The sequence below is a fragment of the Petaurus breviceps genome, unplaced genomic scaffold (assembly GCF_028583685.1).
Source record: "Petaurus breviceps papuanus isolate PSGF00001 unplaced genomic scaffold, PetGlider_PUasm1.0 78, whole genome shotgun sequence".
Classification (NCBI taxonomy): Eukaryota; Metazoa; Chordata; class Mammalia; order Diprotodontia; family Petauridae; genus Petaurus; species Petaurus breviceps.
Window position 1 is genome coordinate 3,236,260 of NW_027186502.1, and position 25,802 is coordinate 3,262,061.

At 38.7% G+C, this 25,802-nt stretch overlaps 1 pseudogene; it reads left to right on the forward strand.

Annotated features, from left to right (window-relative positions):
* Nucleotides 1-751: 751 nt before the first annotated feature.
* LOC138175602 (uncharacterized) lies at nt 752-24,654 on the forward strand (annotated as a pseudogene).
* Nucleotides 24,655-25,802: the final 1,148 nt, after the last annotated feature.

Here is a 25,802-nt window from a genome sequence, read left to right on the forward strand (position 1 = left end):
TGGAACTGATTTTTCATAAGATTGAAGGTTTAGAGCTAAAAGGGATCCCCAAAGCCCTCAAATCATCCCCCTCATACAGAGGGACACATAAAGAATAATGTCAAGGTTCACATAGCCAGTTAACTCTGCTAGTGCCTTGTCTATATTTCTCTTACACAATGATAATACTGTTTTGTATTATAGTTCTTGGTGTATTTGTCAGATATATTAACTGGAAGGAGTCTCAGAGGCTGACTAGTATAACCCCCTCTTTGATAAATGAAGAAACTGAGGCTGTGGCACAATAAGTTACTTCTTTCCATATTAGAGTGTAAATGTGTTGACTGTGAGATTTTGTAGTCATGAAAGGGACTATGTTGGATTTTACTAGATGGCCCCCTAAGCCTAAGACAGTGCTTTATACTTAAATATTTGCAGAATGAATAAATATATTCAAGTCGGGGAGGAAAGGAAGAGAAACATATCCTGAAGTAATCACAAATTTATTATCAATGGTATCATACTTACATTAAGTTTATTGTCTTGGATTCATGGAATGTGGAGAATTTAGAAAAACATACCCTTGTACTCCAGGTATTTGGTATGTGATGGAAAAGGATTAAATACTTGATTTATATAGTTAATTGATTCAATTCTTCATTCCAGTTGTTGCATTAAAACCTTAGGTTTACTGGTATTTAAAAGTGGTTAGTAAATCATTTACCTGGGATTCAACCTGCCATCCAAATATTGGGAGTGTCTAACCAGGATCATGGCTCCATTCATCGGTTCAGAGCAACAATCTCTTCAGCTGGTGATCGACACGAATTCTACGGTGTGTACTGAACCCAAATCTACCGTCCACCAGGGATCATTCTCTGCGTTAGTTTGCATACAAGAACCTTTGTTAAAGTCACTAAATAAAAACCCATCCACCGCTCTCTCAGGAGACCCTACAGGACTGAAGATGCTGCACTGGAAGTTTGGTTTCCCCCTCGATACCAATGGAGCTGAAAGGAAAGAAGAGATTGGCATTGCTGGTTGTGAATTATCTGTGAGTCAGTAAGAAGTACAGACTCTCCTGAGCATAACTAAGGTATTGCATCCCTCACACAAGCGGAAACAGCTTTACAAAATGTTCTCATGCTGTCCCAGCTAGTAGCTTTTATATTTGTCTAAAATGGAACTTGATGAAGATGTCTATTCTTTCTCCACTCCCACTAGAACCATATCTTCCTTTGAGGACCCAACTGCTCAGTATATCGTTTTCAAATCATTCCCTGACCCCCGAGCAGCAAATCATCTTTCATTTCTTGAATGTTTCAGACCCCTTTTTTGGGGACTTGATGCATTTATGATACAGGCATAATAATAATTTTTGCTTTTGTCTCATTTCCCATACTAGATTGCAAACTCTTTGAGGATAGGAAATATGTTATTTTTTTTATTTGGATATCCCCAGAACATAGAGATTTTGAAAAACTAGACTAAAGGATGTCATCAGAAAAATGTATAATTAAAAAAAGGGGGAGCTAGTCATATGGTGAGGGTAATGGAGGCCTGAGAATGTCGTTCACATTTTTGCCACATTAGAAGATGAGGAAGTCTCATAAGTTTCAAGATTTAGTTAGAAGTTTCCTTGAAGGCCCTCAAACCAATTCCTTACAAAGAAAGGCACAGAGAGGATAATGTCAAGATTCATGTAACTGGTGAAGTATCTGAGGTAGAATTTGAACCCAGGTCTTTCTGATGCCAAATCCAGTGTCCCCTACTCCACACCATACCACCTCTATTATATCATGCTGGCTCACAATGCATTGGACCTCCTGTGATGAGCTTACAGGATAACATGGACATGAATTGCATAGGAGAAGCAAGTATGGATAAATTGATTTGTATTGTTGGAGGGAGCAGCCCAGTCAATGACCTCCTGGATCCATTAGAGTATTTGAGTGTCCCCCAGTGAACAGTACCCTACACATTTCTTATTCATGTCAAGTGCATAAAGGCAAAGGGCACGGATCAGAGAATGTTCAGGAAAGGTAAAAGATTTTCCCACAGTCAAAAAGACAGCAGGATGAAGAGCCCAGATTAAAAATCCAGTTCACTGTTAAGCACATTCGACTGTTCTCTGAAAACATAAATCAATGTAAGGCTTGGCATAGTGCCCTCAGTTCTCCAGTTCATTTTGTTGGTGGCAAACTGTCCTATATGCCAATTGCAGTTCTCTGGGTTTCTGAAAATGTTAGAATTTTGGATGCTGTGACAGAGTTAAACAGGTCAACAGTATGTGTGGAGAATGTTTCCTGGAAATCTGGAATGTGCTGTCAAATTAGGCAGGGTAGACTGTGTACCTGGCTTCAACACCTACTTGTGCATGCTTTTGTTATTTCTGGCAAGGTATAGTAAATGATAAATCTAACATTATGATTAAATGGGATGGTCAGTTTACTCAATCAACCAAAAAATTCTCTAAAATGATCATTTCTAAATAACGTTTAGTCTTAATGGAAAAGCTTTCTGTTTTACTGAACTGGAGACACAACTCAATACATTCTGAAGACTTGTAGGAATATCAATTATGCCCCACATCCAGTTATGTGAAATTATCAAAAGGAACTAACAACATGTAGAGAAAATGTCCAGGAGACTCTTTAAAAATTATAAGTACAAAACCAAATGTGGAAAATCGGTGGCATGATAACATACCACGTGTATGACCATGGGCAAGTCACTTATCTTTTTTCTGTGGGACTCTGCCATACCACAGGAGGCCTATATAGTCCTCTGGGCAACGCTATCATATTAGTAGTAATTATTGCAAGGGGAAAGAACTTATGACTCTTAGAGAATCAGGTAACAATCTTCCCCGGATCCTCACTTCCCAATGCACACCTAGTGGTGTTCTACCTAAGTACTAGCTTGGATGGGACACTCTATCCCACCCTGTCCTTTCCCCAAGGAGAAGAATTTGGAACCAAGAGGCCAATATCTTTATGGGACAATGTTTCCTAGGGATATGTACAATCTATGTGGCTTATATTATTGCCTTGGATGAGGTCCAAATTAAGGGTAAGGTCCACATTTGTTCTTTTAGACAGTGACCCTGTGCCTTATTGCTCCTTGATTGGTCACTCATGGATGCTCCAGGGCTTCACTGCTTGGGTTCCCTTTCACATAGCTTTCCACTCCCTCTAAAACCTCCCCCCTCCTTTTCCATCTCTCTTTCTTTCTTCCTATTTCTATCTGCCTTCCTATCTCCTCTATTTCTTCATCTCATTCTCTTTTCTCTCTTTGTCTCTCTCTTTCTCTTTCCATCATATTTTTCGGATCCTCCGTATTTTTATTATATTTCTGTCAGATGGAGATTGGCCAAGTCATATGTCCATCCATTTGCTACTTTGATTTAGTGTAACTCTGTGACAACAGCTTCAGTTCAAGATTTCAAATCGAACTGTAAATTTGGAAGAATGACCAAATATGATGGTGAAATATCTTCTAAAATCCACATTTATCAGATTATATGTATATAATTATACACGATTACAAGTGATCAACTTCTCCTTAAGAATGAACAATGTTGGTGTAGTTCTTTATATATCTTGCTGGAGCAGGCTGGCAACACTCCTTGCAACCAATGATCTCCCTTCACAATATGTTATTCCTACTGCAAGCATTGAGTTCTTATCTTCCAAGATAAGAGCCTCTTTGTTTTTGAATTTATATGTACATTAGGCATGCCCTCACATGACTCAGGAAGAGTAGGGTAAGCCATTTTTCCGTCTTTGGTCTCCCTGAAAAGATATGAATTCTCTAGGCAAAATAAGATTCAATAGGTCTTCTTACCTCCTACCTCAGCCCCAACTATGAGGCCTTTGTTCTAGCACAGATTAAAGTTAATACATTAGTTCATGTACCTGAAATAGGCTTTTAAATGGTAAGACATGCTACTTCCTGTATAGTACCAATTTATTTCATCCAATGACACTATTCTAAGCATTTGACAAAAGATGATATATTAAATATATTATATTTAAATATAATATATTAAACCCAAGATATGTCTTAAGAGGAAAAATGAAAGAGAGGAAGAGAGAGAGAGTGAGAGAGAGAAAAGAGAGGGATAGAGAAAGAGATATGAGGATGATTGATGATGATAACGAAGGTGGGGGGAACCATTTAGTACAATGAGAAGAGAGAATAGGAATAAGGAGAGGAAAAAATTCAAGTGATGGAAGGCAGGGGAGTGTGAGTAAGGAGAAGAGAGGAAAAAAATAAGAGAGGGGAAATTCATAACAAGATTCATATAGAAAAGTAGATGGGGAAGAAAATCAAAGAGCACTATGGAAAAATGAATGAAATTAGACTAGCATTACTAAATTTCAAAATGAGCTGTACAAAGTTAAGGGTAACAGATTAACATAAAAGCAAAAAGAGATAGTTGTTCTAGTCTGCAGGTTTGAGGGGTCACATTGTGGCTATGTCTTTCTAGACCTTCACACATTGCTAATCTACTCTTGCTTGGAATAGTGGTCTCACTTATGTTGGTTTGATAGTGGTGACCTGGTGTTAGAGATTGATAGATAGCATCCTGAGTTTTCTATAGCATTGCAGTATTAAATGTTCTGAAAGATCAAGTCAACCTTATATTTGGAGATTAGAAGATATCTTTGGGAGAATGCCACAAGAGGGAAAGATAAATTTAATGGCCCCTTCTAAGCTTTTTCCTTAATTTATGAAATTCTTAACATTTTTTTTTATGTCATAGTCCGCCTTGGTAGTTTGGAGAGGTTTATGGACACCTTCTCAAGATAATGCTTTTAAATGTATAAAATAGGATGTATAGTATTATAAAGGAGACCAATTACACTGAAATACAGTTATCAAAATATTATAAGAACAAGGTCACAGACCCCAGGTTAAGAACCCTGGCTTTATGTGAATTGTATTTTCTTTTTTGCCTTTTTTTTGGGAGGGCAATTGGGGTTAAGTGACTTGCCCAAGGTCACACAGCTAGTTTTTTTGTATGTATTAAATGTCTGAGACCAGATTTGAACTCAGGTCCTCCTGACTCCAGGGCCAGTGCTCTATTCACTGCGCCACCTAGCCGCCCCAATGAATTGTATTTTCAATCATGAATGTTTTACAAAAGGAATTATAGATAATGTTACTTAAATTCCCCTTATTCAGAAAATATACTCACCAGTTGAACCCATGGCATTACCAGCCTGGGATGATGAAGGGTGAGATTTAGAACTGAATGACATGTGACCAGAGGGAAGAGAATCTGATGCTTTTCCAAATACTTGTACTTCACACAGAGATATCATTTTTTCTCTTCCTGTGTTGGAAATACTAACATATCTTCCTCGAATCATCCCACATCTGAAAGTCTCTGATTTTTCATGGCTAAAGGAGCCTATGACTGCACATCTGAAGGCGAACCATATTTGTATTTGTAAGGATGTCTTTGTGTTTATTGAAAACAGATTACATAGAAATCAGTTGAAGATATTTAGTTTCTGGTCCCACTTATTTTAGCGTGGTTTCTCAGACCAACATTCAAACCATTTGTTTACTCGAAACACTAAAAACACTTGTCAAATGTATATGACAGAAAATTGTCCCCATTATTAGAAACAATATTAGTATCTACTGTCTCCTAGGAATACATATGTTCACAGAAATATTTTACTTTCTCCCTTCTCTTCTCACACTTAGTTACCCTATCATTTTTTTTTTTTTGCTGTTACAGTCTTTAAGTATTATTCATTTTTCCTCTGTGACATGTCTTGGGTTTAATATTTTATCTTTTGTCCAATACCTTGCATAGTGATATTGGATGAAATAAAATGACACTATTCAGGAAGTGGATTTGGATTGACTAAAGAAACTCATTCATGTCCTGTGGGTCATGGATTAAAATAACAAGGCAGTCTGAAACCCAGGCATTCCAGTGACTAGCATGCTTAGTGGTAAAAACTATTACAGTTAAGACTCCCAGAGGGAATCATCATGGGAGACGGGGAAAGCTTCTGTCTCTACTCCCACCCCCTGCTTGACCAAAGTATAACCTATAAACTTCAAAAAAATGGAGTATTTGGACTTCTCACTGGCCCCCTAAGAGTGTCCCTGGAATACTTAATGGCAGTGTCTGCCCTGGGAGCTGAGAAAAATACCAGAAACCCTAAGGAAAGGCAGCTTCAGAACTCTACAGGGAACTCATTGGAAAGCTACATTACACCCTAAGGGGAATTTCATGAGCACCCCATAAAAGAGAGAAGAGGCCTTCCAGTAACTAGGATTGGGAAGCTATCCCTTTGCTACATGTGCTTTCTAAGCTTGAGCCAACTTTCCCCTAGACTCTGTATGTATTTGTGGGAGTCTACCCTCAATTCAGCTATACTTTCTTAGTGAATACAGTGAATACTTGTTTTCTTAAAAACTAAGTCTGACTGACCGATTCATGTCAACTAATAATGAATGGAATGACATACTAATTATTGCTTTCAATACATGAGAGTGATCCCTAGAACCTTGAGGGTAAGTGTAGCCACATAGGCTAGGAGATCTGGCTGCACAGTGTTAATGGGGACTGGGAGAGAGTCCAGAGCCTGTTACATAAATGTAACTACAAAAGACTTTTTACAAAAATAAAGGAAAATCTAAGTAACTGTAAATCTTTTTTAAAAAAGCAACTTGTGATTGGCATAAGACAAAATAATAAAGCTTACAATACTATATAAATTTATGGATTTAGTGCTAAATCCATGAAATCATGAAGATAATACTTTGTGGAAATAGAAAAAAACAATAATTCATTTGAAAGAGACAAGCAAGGCATTTGCAAGCAAGCCCTCAAATTACATGATAAGTGAATAATCATAAGAATTATTTGACACAGTCTAAAAATACTGAATAGCAGATCAGCAGAATGAACTTATTAAGTAAGAAACTGACAATTGAAAATAACATTCCAGATTGGATAAAACCAAGGACATAAATTACTAGATGATGGACTCCTTATTTTGCAAGAACTGCTGGGAAAACTTGAAGGCAATTTGGCAGAAATTAGATTTAGATCCAGAGTTTACACGATGCATCATAATTAAGTCCAAAGGCCTGCAAATGAGAGGTCACACTATTAAAAAATTAAAGGAGAATGAGGGAGGATACTTTTTACATTGAGAGTTAAGGAAAGAATTAAGAGATTGATAATTTAAATAAGAAATGAAAAAGATAATTATGGTTACATAGAACTAAAAACTTTTTGCATAAATAATATTTTTATCAATTATCTGAATGAGGTTATAGATAAAATGTTTATCAAACTGGAAAATGGCATGAAAAAGACATGATTATCAGGTATGTAAAAAATGGACATTATATAACAGTGCCCAAGTGATCTCCATAGACACAAAGAGTAAGCTAAATCTACGAAAATGAAATTTAATAGATGTACTCTTAAAGTCCTATGTTTTGGGTGCAAATAATCAACTGTCCAAATACAGAATGGAGGAAGCAAACTTGGTTTATGCAGGAAAGATGCAGAGTTTTTAGTATTCTGTAAGCTCAGTATGAATCCATAGTGTGCCATTACAACCTCTACAACCCATACCCCAGATCTCCAATTTTAAAAAATGAGTCTATAGAATGAATGGTCAAGAATCTTCAGTCCATAGCTATTATCTTTAGGATGAAATATAAATTCCTCAGTTCAGCATTTAAAGACTTTCCCAGGCTGGATTCAACTTGCAGCCACAAGACTTGTTTCAAATTACTGCGCCCTTTTATGTACTTGAAGATCCAGCTCAACAGGTCTATTTGCTGTTCCACAAAGTTGGCATTGCATCTCCTCAGGCTTTGCACAGGGTGTCCTGTGTGCTGGGAATGCTGTCCCTGCTCACCTCAGCTGCTAAGAATCCTTAGCTTCTCTTTTTTTTTTTTTTTTAAAGCAATCAGGGTTAAGTAACTTGCTCAAGGTTACACGGCCAGGTGTTTCTGGGTGGGTGCTAAGTGTCTGAGCCCGGGATTCGATCTCCAGGTCTTCTCAACACTGGAGCTGGTGCTCTTACTCGCTGTGCTACCTGGCTGCCCCGCATCTTTAGCTTCTCTTAAGGCTCAACTTAGGTGACACCTTCTATGGGAAACCTTTCCTGACTTGCTTAGTTCTCTCTTCCTCCTCAAACTGCTTTGTTCTTTGTTATCCGTTTATACATTGTACACCCCCAGGAGAATGTGTGGGCCCCCAACTCCTTGCACTCTTGCTCCTCCCCTACTGTATGAAGGATATAGGGTTAGCTTCTGAGTAGGGACGTTGCCCAGTGACAAGATATAGATCAGGAAGACTGGGGATGACCCCAATGCAGTGGGAGACCTTGGCCTTTTGAAGTGAAGGTCTTTCCTAGGTCTCAATTTGGCAGAGGCAGCATCCATTTAATGACTATGGCTAAGTAAGAAAGGAAGCAAAGAATGGCTCCTTTTACCTACTCAAAAAACAAAACAAAAACAAAACCAATCTGGGAGGGGAAGACCCTCAGGGTTTCTGGCCAAAACAGAAACATTTGCTATTTACAGATGGCTCTGGAGGAGAAAGTGAGGCTGGTGACTTTACACAGCCCTCCCTCACTTAAATCCAATTCTCTTGCAAGTCATAACATCGCCTTCCTGATGTCATGGTCCTCAAACAAAGGAAAACCTGGGGAAGTTGCAAAATGTTGTAACAAGATTTAGAAGCAGGATAGAGTAACTTCAAGGTAACAGCAAGGTGCCTAGGTAGTGGATAGAATGTTGGAATTGGAATCAGAAAGACCTGAGTGTGAATCCTACTTCCTAGCTGTGTGACCCTGGAAAAACCACTTACTCTCTCTCAATCTCAGTTTCTCCACCTATAAAATGGGGATGATAATAATAGCATTTAACTACAGGACTGTGAGACTAAAAGAAGAAAAAATACATAAAACACTGTAAACCCAGAGACACTATGTGAAGGCTAGCTTTCATTATAAAAACGTCAAGACCAGAGAGATGCAGAGACGCCATGGGACATCAGGTTTGTCTTTGCAGGACAGGGACCGGCCTGCACTCATCCCACACCATGATGAAATAACTGTAGGAAGAAGAAGCTGCGAGTCCCAGCTAATGGTTAGACAACAAATGGGAAAAATTTTGCTCTTAAAGGGAGCCTCTTTCTCCTACGAAGTTCATTGGGTCCCGAGTCTGCCTATATTCTGTGCCATGAGAGGTCCCAGATCCAAAGTTCCTGAGTCTTCACCTAATGACTGTGTCTGAGTTGACTATCAGTTGGTAAATGTCATCCCTGGGACTCCTGGCTTCACAACAGCCCATGTCTTGTCCAGAGTTATCTGAAGTTGCAAGAGGCTGCAATAGTAGCTGGTTGTTAGTAGCAGTAAATGGTTGTTATGCAGTGTTTTACTGTCTTTACTGTGTCAATGATGGGAGTAAATCAGTTTAGAAAGTTAAGCACGCTCTGTTTGTCCTGTGGGAAATGATCCCATTGTATAACAGGGTGCACACAAGCACTCAGCGAAGCACTGCCTAGCCAGGAGGAAATGTGGTTTGCCAGACTTGGCAGCTCAAGGCCTGGTTTGAATTAGGTAAGTGACCACTAACTGAGATGGTGTGGATACCCAGGGAGAGGCACTTACTTCACTTCCTGGGATCCATAGGGAGCCTGGCATTGCTCAAACGCGTCCAAGTGATGGGTGAAATGGCACTAAAAACCACGGTGAGTCTACAACGCGATCAACTGGGAGCCTTGCTTATCAGAGTACTGTTAGCAGCAAAAGATGGCCCAGTTTGCTTTCAGAAAAGAGCCAGTCTGGCATGAGAACCCTCAGTTTGCTTCAGTTCTTACCTAGCTTTTAATTATTGACTGGGCTTTGCTTCAGACAACCTGAGACCTGGGAAAGACCTTAACTTAAAAAGGCCATGATCTCCCACTGCGTCCTGGGCCATCGCCAGTGGTCCTGACTATGTCTCACCACTGGACTCCAATGACTCTGGAGGAGAGAGTGAGGTTGGTGACTTTACACAGCTCTGCCTCACTTCCAAGTCAAGACACCACCCTCCTGACGTCATTGGTCCTCTTTGAGGACAAAAAAACCCAACATGTTAGCAGCACCACCTGGTGGTTTAACGTAGAAGTTCCTTGAGGTCAGGGACTTTTTTTTTTGCCTTTTTATCCCCTGCATCCATCTTAAGACGGTGCACATGTTACGCATGTTTTAGGTGCTTTTTAAATTGAGTTGAAGTGGAACTAATACTCCCACCCTGGCCTTCCCAGAGTCAGCCTGGGATCAGTTCTTCACCCCTTGGCCTTCTCCAGTGTTTCAGAAGCCATCTCATATCAGACCCACTTCCTGCTGCCACCTCCAATCTCCTGGCCTGACCTTTTTAGGACATACCTTCACCTATGCTACCTTTTTAAAGTAGACCTTCTGGGCCTTACAGGACACAGTGTAAGTAACCTGCCATGAATTTGATTCTTGAGAGAGGACCTTGAACATTCCAGGTCTACTGGCACTCAATAATGAGCATAATTGATCCCTCTCACCACCATGGAACCTCTGACTGTCAGCGTACAAACTCTTTTGTTCCATTCCCAGCTGCATTACTTTCTTGTTCCCATTTTCCCTCAATACTTTCTCCCCAATTTCTCACTCCAGATCTATCTCTTCCTTTCATTGGGCTCTCTCAAATACCAACCCCATAGCAAACAAATTTGCTTTCTTCTTAAACATTTTCATTTCTGACTTTTTTCCTCTTCTGTTGCTCAATGAAAAATCTAACTCCATCCTTATGACAGTGCTTCTCTGGTCACCCTTCCCAGAACCAGTTACACTGTCACTCATACCCTACAACTTATTGATTGTAGCGAGGAAATTAGGGTATTTGCTCCTCATCTCTGCTTCCAGAGTCTTCCTCTACCACCGTCACACAGCAGCCTCTCGTTTGAAGTACTTCTCATTTGAGGTACATGCCATTCAAAGTTTATCACTCAATCCAGATATTGGTGGCCAATATCTTACAACACATTCTCTTCTTTCCTCAGTGAGTTCAGCGCTTTGGTCTTTTATTGCCATAAAACTCAAGTCCTCATAGTAGGTAACTTTAACATTCTCAAATATGCTAACCTCCAAATTTCTTAATCTGCCCAGTTCTCAGGATGTGCTCATCTACTCAACCTTAGCTATAGAGAGATATGGTCATACCCATGCATTCATCTACAAGTATGCCAGTACCAAATTCATGAACTTAAAATATCTTTATTAGACTGCTCTCTCATCATTTAATCTTTCCTTATGGTTTATGACTTCTAATCTCATTCTTACTCATCCCCATGCTCTCCAATCATGCACAGTTCATGCACAGGCATCATACGTTCACACCAGTACCAGCTACATTGTTCTCTCTTCTATTTCTCAACCCTTTGGCAAATCATTATCCTCCATATTCAAATCACTTGCCCTTTGATCTATCACAACTTGCGAAATTGCAACCCTGTATTCCTCTCTATTTCCTTTGCTCCTTTTCATATACTGTTAAACAAAGTTGGAGAAAATCACGAAACCATGCTGATTGGATTCACTCCAAATTCATGTTATAAGATGTCCAAGGAGCCATCACAGCAGCCAGGAAATCCTTTCATACCTCCCTAATAAAAATTCTATCTTATTAACCACAGAGATTATTCTTTCCTCATCTTTTATTCCCTCTTTTTTCTCATCTTTCCTTATATTTCCTGATTTTTTCTCATCTTATCTTAAGTCCTCTACAGCACTCCTCACCTCAGTCTTCACTGAAAAACTGGGACCATATACAAGAAAACCTTCTTTTCCCTTAATCCTAACCTCACATCATTGACACATGTAGTCCCACTATTTGCTCCTTCAATCTTGTCTCACATGAAGAGCTGCCCCTTCTCTTTGACTAGGAAATCTTTCTACATATGGCTTTGACCACATCCCATAATGCCAACCCTCTTCTCCAAGATTGACTTTATATCACACTATCATGCAATCTATCTAGAATATAATATGAATGAATAATTCATGAAAATATAGGGAATCATTGAGGTTTTCAGATCAGATAAGAAAGTGGGAGGAGGAAATTTTTGTCTTCATTTGACTCAAATATGATTTAGCATTCCTTTAGGGGTTGGCTTCTATTTAGGTCTCAAACTGGACTAATAGCCAAATCCAGGGTCCTCCCCATTTTTGTTGAATATATCCTCTCATTTTAAAAATACCTTGACTACTTGACTGCAAAAAATAGCCTTGCACAGGAATACTTGGAATAACCAAGAAATTCACATCCATGACATCAATTTCACTGCTTTGATTTCATGGAATGTAGGGAACTGAGTCAAGGAAAAATTCTCACATGAGATAATAAGGGATTATTAAGTGTGAAAAGATTATATGACTGAGTTAAAAAAATTTTCATTTTCCCCAATTATTACACTTGGTCATAACTTCATGTCTAAAGAGACCAAAAACGTACATTTTGCCATAATATCAGTTTTTAATTGTATTATATAAGGTATAACATTTATATATTGCTTAAAGTTTGCAAAGCACTTTAAAATATTATTTCATGTTATTTTCAAGATATAAGCCTTAGATTAATACCTGGCATTCAGTGTGCCACCATGAATAGGTGAGTCTCCTACAAGGATCAGCACTCCAGGTAATTCTTCAGGACAATCTTTTCGGGGGGTGATTGCCACAGATTTCACAGTTTGTGTTGAACCCAAATCCACTATCCACCAGGGGTTATCCTCTCTGAGTGTTTGAATACAAGTGCCTTTTTCAAAATCATTTAGTAAAGACCCATCCACAGCTCTTTCAGGAGAGCCCAGAGGGAGTGGAGATGCTGGACTGGTAGGCAGGCTTCCCCTGTGATAGCACTGGAGCTGAAATGATAAGATATGTGAGGGTAGAAGTCAATCAATCGCCAGATGCAAAGTGAAGATTCCTTTACTAGAATGAAGAGCTGTCCCCTAAATTCAGGGACAAAAAGTACAACTACCTTAAAGAATGCCTAGTCATCATCTATTGACATTGCTAATATATGTCATTCTTACTTTTCTGAGTTTACAATATAATCCAATAAAGTGTGCTATACTAGTATACCTTTCTTTTCTAAGCAGGAATGTGGGAAAGAAATATCAGGCCTACATGATGGTTTGCATAGCATTTACCTTTCTGTATTTTGCTTGACTTGGGGAGATCTGTTGTACAGACTGAAAGCAATCTTCTGCTTCTTACACCCTGATATCATGTTTTAATCACAGACAAGAAGGTTAGAAATGATGTTTAAGGTGAACAGAAAGATGGTGCAGGTCATTATGAGTCTCGTGTCCATATTGCATTTGGTGGTTTTCATAAGCATTTATTTAACTTTCCTGGTACTGTAGTCTAAATGCCATGGCAACCACAAAATTTTCTGGGGTAAGTTCATTTAGTCAAGACACCCATTCTGCAAATGAACATTTTAACTCATTCTTTTGTTATAAAGGAGATGGATCCTGTCTAGAAACTGGAAAATAAGCCAATTAACTCCAGGAAATTCTACATGAAGCATTCCATTTTTTCCCTTTTATTTTTCTTTTTTGGGGGGGGAGAAATTGGGGTTAAGTGACTTGTCCAAGGTCACATGGCATGTGTGTGTGTGTGTGTGTGTGTGTGTGTGTGTGTCTGAGGTCGGATTTGAACTCAAGTCCTCCTGACGCTAGGGCCAGTGCTTTATTCACTGTGCCACCTAGCTGCCCCAGAAATAATTTTTAAAGAAGAAAGTTTGAGGGAGTAGCATTAGAAGGCAATATACTTAAAGAAAAATCCTTCTAAGGAATATTACCTCTACTATAAGAGTATCATGAAATTGTCACTGATGGACTGTGCTGAAGAAAATACACTCACCAAAGTTGTTATCTGTGTTATCAAAGTGATATGATGTAACTGAAGATTCAACTCTTCTGGTTTTCAGTTGGTCCTCATTAGTAAAGGAAAGCAAACCCCAAGTTTTTCCAAAGATTTTCACGTGACAAAATGATAAAACCTTTTGTTTCCCTAGATGGGTGATTGTCACATATCTTCCTTTCATTTTTCCACAAAGGAAAACGTGTGTCGTCCCTTGGCCCAGGGAAGGAACAATTGCACATCTGGAGAGAAACAATATTAACATTTGTGACAGTTTTGTGGTAAATGGATACAGGTTTCTCAGGAGGACAACTGAAGATGGATAATTTATTCCCTTGTGTTACCATGACTCAGCAGCCTAACAGTTGAGCTCTGTTTATTCCCCAATAATTAAAAAAGGCTTCTTGCCAAGATGATCAATTGCTAAAGACTGACATTATGGAAAGTTTATCCACATTACTGGAAAAGGTGCCATAATCCTTTCTATATCCATTCAAACAGATGTGCAAATTAATTCTCAAAAATAATAGATTTGACCAAGATTAGAGGGAAAGCAGGAAACTGGGAAACAGTCTTTACATCAAGTGTCTCTGATAAAGGCTTCATTTCTCAAATAAATAGAGAAGTGAATTTGTAAGAATACAAACCACTCCCCAATTGATAAATGGTCAAAGGATATGAACAGGCAGTTTTCAGATGAGGAAATAAAAGCTATATAGAGGTATAAGAAGAAGTACTCTAAATCATTTTTGATTAGAGAAATACCAATTAAGACAACTCTGAGGTACCACCTCACACCTATCAGATTAGCTAATATGACAAAAAAGGCAAATAATAAATGTTGGATGGGAGGTAGGAAAATTAGAACACTAATGCACTGTTGGTGTAGTTGTAAACTGATCTGGAGAGCAATTTGGAACTTTGCCCAAAGGGCAACCAAACTGTGCATACCTTTTGATCAAGCAATTTCACTACTAGGTCTGTATCCCAAAGAGATCATAAAAAAGGGAAAAGGACCTACATGTGCAAAAATATTTATAGCAGCCCTTTGTGTGGTGGCAAAATATTGGAAATTGAAAGATTGCTCATCGTTTGGGGAATTGCTGAATAAGCTGTAGTATATGAATGTAATGGAATACTATTGTGCAATAAGAAATGACTAACAAGCAGATTTCAGGAAAACCTGGAAAGACTTGTACGAACTGATGAAAAGTGAAATGAGCAGAACCAAGAAAACATTGTACACAGTATCTGCAACATTGTGTGATGATGGACTATGAATGACACAGCTTTTCTCAGCAACACAATGATCTAAGACAAGTACAAAGGACTCACAAAGGAAAAAGCTATTCACACCCAGATAAAGAACTGATGGATTCTGAATGCAAATCAAAGCATACTCTTTTTCACTTAACTTTATTGTTTTTCACATTGTTTTTTATTTTTGATTTGTTTCTTTTTTTACAACTATGACTAATATGGAAATATGTTCTTCATGATAGCACATGTATGATCTATATCAAATTGCCTACCACTTTAGGAAGAGGGGTAGAGAGGGAAAGAAGGAGAAAAATATGGAATTCAAAATCTTATAAAATGAATGCTAAAAATTGTCTTGATATATAATTGGAAAAAATAAAATGCTATTTAAAATAGTAGATTTGAAAAGTTATAAAGACATTTATTACCATCCCACCAGCTTTCAAAAGATAAATTTTAATTCTATACCTTGCATTGAATTTTCCACCCTGATCAGGTGAGTCTCCCACCAAAATCATGGCTCCATTTATCTGTTCCTTACAGCAATCTTTTCTATTGGTGATTGAAACAGAGTCTATAGTTTGTGAAGAACCCAAATCTGCCATCCACCAGGGGTCATTCTCTCGCAGTGTTTGCACACAATGGTCACTTTCAAAAGACCCATTCATCAGTTTATCAGGAAATTGATGGGGAATGAAGATACTGGACTGAAATGTTTGTGCTCCTTTTGGCTGTTTTAAATCTAGAATGATGACAAACGTGGGGCAGATGTTAGATATCAAGTGAAAAGCAAAGTCTGGGAGGCAACTTTGGGGGCTAGCATAGGGCAGTGAAAAGATGGTGGGCTCTAAAGTCAGAAGAACAGGGTTCGAGTTCCATTTCTAATATTATGTGTGTGATCTTGGGTAAGGCCCGTCACCTGTCTCACATTCACTCTCTTCATCCTTAAAATTATGGAGTTGCATGGAATATATGTTCTCTGAGGCTTTTTAAAGTTCTACATCTCAGTTCCTATGATTTCATGACCAGTATGACTCCATGGACAAAAGCAATATTTGTAATTTACACCATTCATCTACAGAGTCAATATGTGTCCGTTTTAGGTTTATATTATTATATTACTTATAATTTAAAAATACTATGGCACTGCTATTCACCTATTTCCAAAAGATTTATCAAAAAATAGAAACATGTCTGCTCAACACTTGGCCCAGGGACCTCAATTCTGCAAACTCTTCAGCTTTTGGAGATATGGAGATCAATTGCTAGTTTCGGATGTTCCAACCTGAGGAGAAGATTTTCAACCTTGATTTACTCATCCGCCCTATTGACTATCTAAACTTAGCATTACCTGTAAATTTGACCCCCAACTTTGTATTATCTACACATCTGCTTTCTATGTTTTCTTCCAAGTCACTGGTAAAAAATAATGAATTAAATAGGAATGAGGATGGAAACCTTATCTGGACACTTCCCTTCAGATGAACATTAATCCATTAATAATAATAATAGCTAACATTTATATAGAGCCCACTATGTTCCAGACACTCTGATAAGTATTTTACAATTATTATCTCAATTGATCCTCACAACAACACTGGGAGGTAGGTTCTACTTTTATCCCTATTTTACAGATGAGGAAACTGGGGCAAGCAGAGGCTGACTTGCCCAAGGTCACACAGCTTATAAGTGTCTGAGGCTGAGTTTGAACTCAGGTCTTCCTGACTTCAGGCTTAGTTCTCTATCCACTGTAGTGGATTAATTAAGTGAGCAATTAGCCATTACTCGTTTCAGATAACTATTAAATTATCTACAATAGTAATTTATTGGGCTATCATCTAGCTCACATTTCACATCTTCTATACTTCCTAACTACCCGAATGATCTTCCTTTATGTATCTGCACTTGGGTGTTTAGTCTAAATCAGTGAAAGAATAGGAATCATGATTGGACTTTTGATTTCAATGATAAGGTAACTCCCAGGTGAGGAACATCCCTGTACTAATGCAGGCTGACACTTCTCTGCAACTTAGTGTCTTAGAGAATTTCCTGGGAGCACTGAGAGGTAAGTGATTTACCCAGGGTCACACAGCCAATATATGTCAGAGGTGAGAATAGAACCCACCAGCTATTCTTGGCTTTCAGGCTGACTCTCAGGGCAGTAGGTATATATTGTAAGTGTTGTCCCTGATAGGTAGCATGGGGTGTCTTGATGTAGCTCAAAAAGAAGCCAGAAAAGATATATCTCTCAAGTCTCCTCCTCTCCTTTCTCCCCAAGCTCTCCTTCTAGGAGGGGAAACAGGATGTTGGGGACAGAGGCTGCAGCTGCTCTACTCTCCTCAGACAGAGAGGTACTGGGTTAAAATTATATTGACCTATTCCCTTAAACATTATTAGTTTAAATTTGTGACTGTTATTTTTTAAGGGGGAAGAAGATTCCAAGCTTTATATCCAAGATTCCACTTCCCACTAAATATCAGTTCTACATCCAGTATGTAGTAGAAAAACTTAAATATATATATCCAAGTCAATAGCAAAACAGAAATCAGAGAAAGCATACATATGACAATATATTCCAAACAATAGAGTGAATGAGTTCTCCTGTTAAGAATGAAATAATTCTGCTCAACCAAGAGAGTCCCTGATTTCACCCAAAGGGGAGAAATTCTCCAAAATCTCTAATGTAGCAAGCTGGAGAGAGAGACTTGATGAAGACTCCTCTCATGTTAACTTCTTCCCAGAGTCATTTTTAATCCATTCAAAACCTGAAGTAGGGTCGACATTTTCCATTTTATCTCTTGAAGCTGGAAGCCAGAACACCTAAGGCAACAGAAGAATCCCAATAGACCAGATCTTTCTTCTCTCTTGCTTTTGCTGACTTTGCCTGGCCCATCTCATGGTGTTAGTTTCCACAAAGAAGAAAGAACCCCATATTCAATGGGCTTTGGGATTCGGGTTAAATAAAGTAGGCCCAACTTGTTTCTTACCTCCTGACTTTTTATCTCTACTCAAATCCCAACACTCTTTACCAAAATGTTCATTTAAGTCCTGCATCACAATTATATCATTGTTAATATTCTTGAAGAGAAGAAATTTAACCAGGATAGATGAAAAATAATGAGCCTGAGTTAAAGTATCAAGTTCCAATGAAGTCTTTGGGAGATCAGAGGCTCATGTAGAACAAAGTTGGCATGTTAAATACAGAAGTAAGGTCTCAGGCCTGTCTTGGATCTTTTCTCAGGACCTCTTCTGACTGTCCACCACATCTTTCCCAGGGCTCTGTGCCTGACAGGGGCAGCCAGTGGAATGTTGTGGAAGCACATGGTTGCCCTCCTCCAAATCATTCTCAGAGGCTCTGGGTTTTTCCTCAAAATTTCTGAGCTTAACTTCATAATCTATTTTGCATGTGTCAATGAGACAATATTTAAACTCTTCTTGAACCTATTTATATTTTCAGCATGTGCTCCCTTTTGGGGGAACTACTAACCCTAATAGGCATCATCAGTTACATGTGATCTTGCCTGATGTGTAGTTTGGCCTTCACTTATTCCGAAACCAACTACTTTAGATGGCAAAAGAGATCCCTTAGCCTCATGTACCTGGGTTTAGGAATGTTAGAAATGGTGTTTTCCCTACCTGATATGATTTATGTTTAAGGGATACCCTTAAACCCCAAGTTATTTTCCTGAGTGATCTACAGAAGGGTCATATAAGAGGTATGAGGGCCTGTGATGGTATCTAAAATAGTCATTATTGCTTTCCATGACTTCTGAAATCTTTTTTTTTTTTGCTTTTTAGAGGGCAATTGGGGTTAAGTGACTTGCCCAAGGTCACATGGCTAGTTTTTGTGCTAAGTGTCTGAGGCTGGATTTGAACTCAGGTCCTCCTGACTCCAGGGCTGGTGCTCTACTCACTGCGCCACCTAGCCACCCCTATATTTATATTTTCTAATGGTATACATTCCCATAGTCAGAAAAAATGTTTAAGGTGAATTATAAGATGCTACAGGGTTTGGGAGTCTTATGGAGATGAGACTTTTATCTTCAGGTCATTATAAACTTTTATTTACTACTCCCAGGAATTATAGTCTAAATAACATGGCACCACAAATTTTTGTGTGGTTAATTCTATAAACCAATTGATAGATTCTGAAAATGAACATTTTGTCTCATTCTTTAACTCTCTCTCTCTCTCTCGCTAAAAATGACCTGGGTTCTCTCTAGAAACTTTAATGAATATATGAATCAACTAATTCCAGCCTATTCTACATAAAACATCACAGCTGAAATTTCTAAGAACTAAAAAATATTAGGAATATACTTAGGGATATTTAGAACATGTAGTTGCTAAAAACCTAAAAGGATCCATGTGAGAACAGAAGGGTTCATTAAATGCTGTGTGATTCTCATGGTGGTTCTTAGAGTATTAATCTTCACTATCTGCATCACAATTCACAGAGCTCTATCTGAAAGGTAACTTGCAATGTAGGATGCATTCATATTTTGTGAGCTGGAAATGAGTGCTCAGAGAAAAAGTAGGAAAAGGGATGATAGGAAGAAGGGGTAAACAAAGAGAAAGTGGAGAAGAAGCTGAGTGAAGATTGGAAATATTTTTAAAAGGAAGAAAGTTTAAGAGATTGCATTATATGATAGAGCAGTTTTCACAAAACTTTTTGAGAATTATATTACATCGATCAAATCTTAGTTGAAGAAAGAATGTCACAAAAATGTTGCTGATGCATTGTGGTGAAGAGAATATACTCACCAAAATTGTTCTTGATGTCATAAGCATAAGATCTTTCAGGAGATCTATGACTCCTGATTATCTCCAGGTCATCAACAGAAGTAGGTAACAAACTATAAGAGGTATCACTGAAAGCCTTATTTTCTGAATTCCAGGTTTTAACAAAGACTTCCACATCACAAAATGATAAAACCTTTTCTCTCCCTGGATGAATGATCGTTACATATCTTCCATTCATGGCTCCACACCTGAAAACACGTTTTGCTCCTAGATCTAAGAGAAGAATGGTTGCACATCTGTAAAGAAATAATATCGTTATTTGTGAGAGTTTTGTGTTGATTGTATATGGGCTATGCAGTAGGAAAATGTAAGAGGAATTATTTATCCCCTTGTGTTATCATGACGCTGCAGCCTAGTAGTTTAGCTCCATTTATTCCCTAATATTAAAAAAGACTTCCTACCAATATGATCAATTGCTAAATATTGAAATTGTAGAAAGCTTATCTATATTTCTGGAAATGGTATCAACATCTATCCTGTATCCCATTCACAAAGATGTGGAAAGAGTGATCTTTGACCTTTCCATATCTCACTCCATGTTTTCCTCCCAGGCTAGGCAGCCTTCCTATTGAAACTTCTTAGCCTGCAACACTCTTAGGATCAAACCTAATCATAACTTGTGATGTTCTCCAAAGCCCTCTTGTCCCTGCAGTGGTTATTCCTTGGCCTTCTTAATCTGCTTGCCTTGATAGTATCATATCTAGGGGCATATATTCTAGAAATCATATGCTTCTTTTCTTATAGAAGAAGAAACTCAAGAAATAGTCTGACATGCATCTTAAATTTGGAGAGAGAGTTTTTCAAAGCATTTAGAGAAAAGCTTGGTTGGATTGTACAAAGTAAACTTTTGAAGAGAAAATTAGGCCTGGGAGGATGGGAAATACTGAAATTCTTAAGACATATAAGGAGACATTTCTGATGAAAAAAATAGGAATAGTTTTTTATTGATACTGACACATACTTGGATGCATAGGGAAATCATTAACTAATTTAGTTAGAAAAATGATGAATGATTTATTTCCTTGTGTCATCATGACTCTGCAGTCTAATAGTTTAGCTCTATTTATTCCTGCCAACATCATCAGTTGCTAAATATTGAAATTCTAGGAAGCTTACCCTCATTGGAAATGGCACCAACATATATTCTTTATCTAACTACTCTAGTTAGTAAAAAAAAAAAAAAGATACATGGACAGAAAGGAGTAAAGAAAGTAATAGATGATGATGATAAAGTCAAGTTAATAGTACCAGATAGAAGAATGTCATGAACATTGGGCACATAGTATGGCATACTTGATTTATTTTTTACACTCCTATGATCTTTGGCCTCCCTCACTAAACTGTACATTACTTGAGCGCAGATGAACTTTCCTCCACTTAATTTTTTATTTTTTCCCTCTATTTTGGAGGGGGGAAGGCAGGGCAATTGGGATTAAGTGACTTACTCAAGATCACACTGCTAGTAAGTGTTAAGTGTCTCAGGCCAGATCTGAACTCAGGTCCTCCCAACTCCAGGGCCGGTGCTTTATTCACTGTGCCACCTCGCCGCCCCCTTTCCTCTACTTAATGTATTTATAACAAAGACTTACCTGAGTGTGTTTTGCCCAAAGGAAGGTACATTTTGATGACTGAAAGCTACCTGGTTAACTTTACTGGTTAGATTTATTTCGCAGAGACCAAGGCTTAAATCCAATTCACTCTGGAACTCTTCAATTGGACATTAGGTCTCTGCCCAAGCATCATTTAATGATTATTTTGGGGCCCTCCTGGCTCAGAGTGAATGTAAATAGTAGCTGTTTCTCTTTTGGCCAGCAACCCTCCGGGTCTTCCCCTCCCAGTTTGATTTTTTTTTTATTAAAGGGGTCATCCCTTGTCTCACTTCTTAAAGAGGTCTATTCACAGAATGGGTGTTGCCTTACTCAAAGTGAGAACCTGGAAAGACCTGGGCCATCTCCAGTCATCCTGAATGATATCTGCCCATTGGACCAGATGGCTCTGGAGAAGAAAGCGAGGTTGGTGACTGCGTAGGCCTCTCTCCCTCAAATACAAGTCAATTGCAAGTCATATCATCATCTCCCTGATATCACTGTCCTCTTCTGGAATGAAGGACAAGCCACAAGATGCACAACATTAAGCATACATCAGGTGCACAATAACTAGGAAACAAATGAGTGAACAAATGAATAGATTAAATGAAGGTTTCTTGGAGATCATGGTTGAGAAAAACAGTTATGATAGTCCCTTATCCTTTTTGAAATGATATGGAGTGGGGTGAGGAATACCCTGATGGGGTGGGGAACCTATGGCCTCGAGGTTATATGTGGCCCTCTAAGTCCTCAAGTGTGACCTTTGACTGATTCCAAACTTCACACAACAAATCCCCTTAATAAAAGCATTTGTTCTGTAAAACTTGGATGCAGCCAAAAGCTGCCCCTGAGGACCTAGAAGGCCTCAGGGTCACAGGTTCCATACTCCTGCCCTAGGTGTTACTTTCTTGGGAACCACAGTCTGAGCACTGTCCATGGACCAGCTCCTCCTTCATTTCAATCATTTTTTACTCAAATATAGCAAGCACCTTTGGACACTGTTTTCAGCCTGGAGGTCTTATTTTAGCCCTGGGCTCCTGCCCTCCCCATCCAAATGCACTGACTTTGTGGTCCCAAATGTATCTAAAGGAGGAAGAGAGGGAAGGAGAGAAGAGACTATGGGTACCAAGAAATGAACATGCTCAGAATCATACTATAATCAATTTCATTGCCCTAAAATTTTCACTTCAACTCTATGCAAATTTATCCTAAAAGTAATAGATGTGAAAAGTTATAAATAAATAAATACATTACCATCTCACCAGCTTTCAAAAGATAAATCTTAATTCTATACCTTGCATTGAATTTTCCACCCTGATCAGGTGAATCTCCCACCAAAATTATGGCTCCATTTATCTGCTCCTTACAACAATCTTTTCTATTGGTGATTGACACAGAGTCTATAGTTTGTGTTGAACCCAAATCTGCCATCGATCAGGGGTCATTCTCTTGCAATGTTTGAATACAGTGGCCACTTTGAATAGACCCATCCATCAGTTTATCAGGAAATTGATGGAGAATGAAGATACTGGATTGAGATGTTTGCAATCCTTTTGTCTGCAGGAGACCTAAAAAGAAGACAAATGTGAGGCAGATGTTCAATCAGATGACAAGTGCAGTCATGGGGCAATTATACAAGATGGCTTAGTAGAGTCGAAAGATGGCTGGCTATGGAATTGGAAGAACTGATTTCAGTTCCATTTTTTTTTAAACAATCAGCCTTAAGTAACTTGTTCAAGATTACACGGCCAGTTATTTCTGGGTGTGGTGCTAAGTATCTGAGCCCGGATTCGATCCCCAGGTCATCCCAACACTGGAGCCGGTGCTCTTACTCGCTGTGCTACCTGGCCGCCCCTTCAGTTCCATTTTGACAGCATATGTGTGACCTTGGGCAATATCCTTTCCGTTTAGGGAGGATAAAGGGGCATGACAAATTAAAAGGCATCCTCGTATATATTCCCAAACTTAGAAAGACTCATAGTGAAGTGGTAACTTTGTGAAGACGGGAAGCCTACATCCATCCTGACCCATGGGTGATGAAAGGATTTCAATCACTCTAACACAACCAGGAGATAGTAGGAGCCTTGCTTTGGGTGGATGAGTCATGGAAGTCTAGCCGCCACCTCAACCGCTCTTTTGTACCTCAAGTAGACAGAGACTGTAGGACTTCTAATGGCTGAACTGAAGACATATAGAGTAGCCTGGGGTATGGAGGTCAAGGTCTAAATATTAATAACTTTTTTCAGCAATGGGGATTAAGAGCTGGGCAGAGCTCAGAAGATTATCATTAAGAGAGCTCATGGGGAAGGCTGGTGAGAGCCGAGCAGAGAGGGGCCATAGCCACGTCCCTGAGAGCGCTGCTGCAGTTGCAGAACATGGCCAAGGCTGCCTGGGGCTCAGGAGATCAGGGAGCCTTCCCTTGCTGTTCTCTGGAGCCATGGACAGTCCCCAGGTCAGCGACCGCCTGGAAGGAGTTGAGATCATCAGAGGAAGGCCATCATCATTTCTGTTCTGCTGCTTCTCAGAATGTCACCTACAAAGAACTGAAAAATTTGCTGCATTCCAAATTTGCTGTTTGTTGATTGATGTTAGGGAGCCATGGGAAGTTCTAGAATATGGAAAAATTCCAGGGTTTCTCAATATACCATTGGGTGAAATAGGTCGAGCTCTACAAATGGATTCAGAGAAGTACAATAAAGATGTGCCTTCTAAGTCTGACAGCCTGGTGTTTTCTTGTCTAGGAGGAGTGAGAAGCAGGAAAGCTCTAAATACTGCCTTATCATTGGGCTACGAAAGTGCTTGCCACTATCCTGGAGGTTGGAAAGAATGGGAAAGCAATGAATATCCAGAGAAGAAAAAATAACATGACAATGAATTCTGAAATCCAATTAAGTGTTTTGAAAACTATTTTTAAGGGAAATTATGTTGTAGAGGCAACAGAATAAAGCGGGGGTAGGGGAAGCATGGTAGTCAAAAGATCTGAGTCTTCTAGTGATAGTTGTATAACCTGGGTGAACTCACTTTATCCTCTCTGATCCAACATCTTGGTCTGTAAAATGGGTATACTAATATTTATTCTGTCTAATTTCTTAGGGCTGTTATGAGAGCAGCTGAGAGAATGTGTGAAAGAACTAATGAATTACAGACGTGTAGTACTAAAACCAGTGTACTTGTACATTTTAGGAACTTAAAGCAAATATTGTCCTTATCAAAACTGAACTTGAACTTTTGAAGAGGAAAAAGGGAGAATTAATAAATAAACTTTCTACTTCAAAAAAAAAAAAAGATTATCATTAAGAAACCTGAAGAGTAAAGACAAAGTGCCAATGAAGGATGGAGAAGAATATCAAAGAACAAAGCTATCCTGGATGACAGCTCTGATAAGGCAGTTCGGCATTCCAGGGGCAGGTTTCCTGGCTTCACAGGGAGTAGGAAAAGTCTGGACAATCTATGCACCTCTTTTCAGAGTAATCTTCTTATATGTATTCTAAAACATATGTAGAAGTTCAAAGCTAGTCAAATATATTGCTATACAAATTCCAAAACACCTTTAAAAACAAGTTTCTAGATCCTAAATTAAAAACCCTAGCTTTCTGTGAATCATATTGTCAACTATGAATCTTTCACAGAAGAAATTATAGATTATGTTACTGAAGTCCCTATCATGAGGAAAGAATACTGACCAGGTAAGCTGGTGTCATCGCTTGCCTCTGGTGATGAAGGTTGAGATTCAGGACTACTGGGTGATGGGACACCAAGAGAGATTGAATCTGGTGCTTTTCCAAAGACTCGTACTTCACAGAAAGATAGAAATGTTTCTCTCTTTGGACTGATAACACTCACATATCTTCCTCTCATCATCTCACATCTGAAAAACTCTGTTTTTCCATGGTCCAAGGAACCAATGACTGCACATCTGTAGGCAGACCATATTTTAATTTGGAAAAAATCAAATGTGCTAATTGAAAATATCTACACTGAGGACAGTCAAAGATGATTAATCCCTTGCCTCACTTGTTTTTGGATGTGTTCTCAGACCAGCATTCAACCTGGTTTATAACAGGGAACACTTCCTAAGACACTTACTAGCTGTGTGACCCTGGAAAGGCAATTTATTTTCTCTCCTATTCAGGTTCTTCACCTATAAAATGGTGTTAAGGCTAGCACTTACCTACAGAGTTGTGAGACTAAAAGAAGAAAAAATAAAAAAACATTGTAAACCCTAAAATAC